The sequence below is a fragment of the Leucoraja erinacea genome, chromosome 26 (assembly GCF_028641065.1).
Source record: "Leucoraja erinacea ecotype New England chromosome 26, Leri_hhj_1, whole genome shotgun sequence".
Classification (NCBI taxonomy): Eukaryota; Metazoa; Chordata; class Chondrichthyes; order Rajiformes; family Rajidae; genus Leucoraja; species Leucoraja erinaceus.
Window position 1 is genome coordinate 22192387 of NC_073402.1, and position 3736 is coordinate 22196122.

Genomic DNA, 3736 nt, shown 5'->3' on the forward strand with positions numbered 1-3736 from the left:
ATTTTCATCCTTTTTTGATTATTATCTGTTATTATCCTTCTATGTTTTTACTGCACTCGCCAGTACATTTATATCATTTTTATTATACGACAGGACAGTAACACATAAAACTACACACAGTTCTCGTACAGTAAATGTGATCTAATCAAAGTTCGACACAAGTTCACTGTAACTTGCCTATTTTTCAACTCTATCCCTTTATCAAAACCCCCGGTGTATCATTTGTTTTCTTTATTACCTTCCCAGCTTTCCAGCAGAGTGTCTATTGATTGGTGTATTTGTACTTAGGGATCCTTTTGTTGCTTTGCTTTTCCAAATAATTAGTGCCTTCCTTGTCCTTCCTCCCAAGATACACTTAAGTAATTCCTTGATGTAGGAACTTTAGCTAAATATCATTTAGGGTACCCTTTCCCCTACCCACAGTCATTCCCTCCATAACTCACCTCCCCTCCCTACCCCCCCCTATCGCTCTATCCCTCACCTCACTCCTCACCTCCCCCCCCCCCCCCCCCCCCCCCCCCCCCCCCACTATCCCTCCTGACCTCCCCCACTGCCCACCTCTCCATCTGTTCCAATAGATGCAGGAGTAGGCCATTCGGCTCTTCGAGCCTTCCCCACTCCCTACCTCCCCCCTCCTCTCCCTCTCCCCTCCCTCTATCCCCCCCCCCTCCCCACTCTCTCTCTCCTCACTGCCCCCATCTTCCCCCCTCCCTCCATACCCCCTCCTTTCCCTCAATCCCCCCACTCTCACCTCCTCACCTGCCCAGGACCTTTCCCCTCCCCTCCCCCAATCCCACCCTCACCTCTCTCTCTCCCTATCCTTTCCCCTACCCTCAGTCACTCCCTCCCTCCATAACTCCTCTCCCCTCCTTACCCCCCTCCTATCCCTGTATCCCCCACCTCTCCCACTCCTCACCTCCGCCTATCCCTCCTGACCTCCCCCACAGCCCTCTTCTTCCTTTATCTCCCCCCCCTCTCCCTCTATTTCCCCACCAGACATGAGACAGGAAAAAACTGAAAAAAAGAGGAAGAGATAGATTTCTCTGTGCGTTTTGAAATTCAGCAAGGCCCCACCACCGCTGCAAGGCCCCACCGCCGCCTGAAGGCCCCACCGCCGCCAGGAAGCCTCAATGCCACCACTAGGCTCCATCGCCACGAGGCCTCACCGCCGCCGCAGCCCCATCATCGCAAGGCCTCACCGCCGCGGACTCGATGCCTCCTGGATCGCCGCGTGGTAGCCCGGCCGGGGTCACGTGGGTAGAAGCCTGGGTTGGATGAAGCGGCCGGCGGCGCCCGCGGCTGGACTCCGTGAACCCCGTGAAGTGAGCTCGGCCGCTCGCCCACTTGGCACCATGGAGGCGCACACAGACACTCTCCAGCCAGTGGAGCGTTAGCGATGTTCACTCCGCTCCTTCAGCTTTATATTCTCCTCGCCGGGTGAGGCGAGTGCCTCCCGTGACTGACAGCGGACTTGGCCAATCAGTGCAGAGATGGTGCAGGAAGGGGTGTCGCCGTCCCAGCGACTGACAGGAGAGAAGACCAATCTGTGTGCCGGTGACTGACAGGAGAGGAGACCAATCTGTGTGCTGGTGACTGACAGGAGAGGACACCAATCTGTGCATGCGCGGTTTTTAAGATTTAAAAATTGTAATAACTTTTAAAATATACCATCAATCGGAAAAAAACATGTTGCACTTGAGAACAGGAGAATGGTGAGTAAGGTGGCGAAAAATCGTAGCGCTATCGTGTACCGTTTTTGCACTAATAGAAAAACCACGCAAACCGGAAGAGCACAAGATCAGAATTGTAGTTATGTATTCATCAATAATATGTTGCAAGGTCTCTGCTATTTCTGCATAGGATTACTTTAAAATGTGTGGATGAGGTCCTGAGGGGTTTCATCCTCTTTGGGTTTGAATGGCATATTTAATATATTCCCCTTATTTTATTTTAAATATGCATATTACACATCTCATCATCTAACGTCATATCCTCCTGCTCTATCTCCCTGGTAAATACCAAAACAAAATAATAATTTAATGTTTCTGGGATCCCTGCCCTGTCTAATCTTAATAGTCCTATTCCTGTTCCAATCTTTTCTTAAATTGCTGTACCTATAAAATATTTCCCACTTTTGTTTTATGTCCCTGGGTTACAGAATAGTCCTCTACTCATTGAACAAAGTGCTCCAATCATCTTTACCCAGACTCTCCCTTATCCCTTTTACCTACCAGATGTGGATGTTGTTCAGGCGGTATTTGGCTCAGATGATAAGAATAACAAACATGAGAAGCAATTACCCTGCTACCCATAAAACTGATATCCAAATATGTTTTAAGCAGAACTCTTTTGTGGTTTAAAATATAACAATTGGATTTAGTCTCTCCCTTTCCGAGTTCATCTCCAGCAGTCCATGAGATATCCCTTATCCTGACACTAAATAGACAGTGCACTCCTCAAGATTCTCCTGCTTGGCTGAAGAGCATGTTATTTATCTTCATAAGAATGGAGTCCCCTATTATTACCACAATTCTAGTCTGCACTTCCCTCTATCCCTACTCCATATCCCTGGGCAGCTTTCTAAATTATAGTGCCTCGTGACTTCCAACAGGTAATTTTTCCTTTAACCTCACGTACTGAGCACCTTATATCTGTTGGACAGGACCAGTATCTGCAGGATCTCTCTCTCAGGCTCTCTGCTATCCAGCTCCCTTCCAGAACTGGTACTTTCCTCCTTCCAGGACGTACTTTCCTTTGGGGTATGACTGTATTCTGTATAAAAGAGTCTCAAGATCTCTCCTTTCCTTTCCCATCACCCCTATCCTTATTTGTCAAGAGTCTCTCCAACTCATTCTCCATTCATTGATTCTAAGCTGGATAGATTCTCCCTGAAAAGTGTTTGATGAGGACAATCTCGTCATTTATAAATTCCCACATTCCACAAACATACCATCTCAAACGCCATTTTCACGCTAAATGATTTATATTGACAATACCAAATTTATTCTAATCTTCATTATTCTGAACGTGTGCAAGTGGTATCATGTCAATCCCAATTATCTTTGATCAAAGAATCATGATTTCGGTAGATACTGTTAGAGTAACCTTGGCGAATAACTGCTGTGTACTTTGTAGGTAATACATATCATGTAGCAAGTAAATGCATGAAGTATGTATGTAGGAAGTAAATGTATGATGTAGTGAATAAGGTTCTGGTCTGACAGTCTGCTTTAATCTTATTGTTCAAAGACCATAAATTGTTGTTAACGAGTAACATATTTGACATTTTCCTTTGATAATCTGATAAAAAGAAAATGGTTCATTCCCTCACTTTTATGTTGTTATCTTAAATGAAGTTTGGTCAGGTAAATGAAAATCAAATTCATAATAAGTGACGTGAGACAATTTGTGTAAACCGGTCATTGCTCATGCATAAAGCTAAGCTGAGGTATCAAGTTAAGTTAGGATCAAATAATTTATTTGGCTTCTTGGCAATGCTCTTGGGATACCAAACAAAGTAATTTCACAACTTGGTGGAACAAACAAAAGAATAATAGATGAAATTTAATATAAATAAATGTAAGGTGGTACATTTGAACTGAAAGGGATTTTGAATGTGGAAGGAAAAAATTGGCAATCTTGAAGTAAACAGTTTGGCAGTCAGGATCATAAGACATTAAAAGCACTTCCAATAAATAGGCTATTAACAATTATGTTGTAAGACCAAACTTTATGG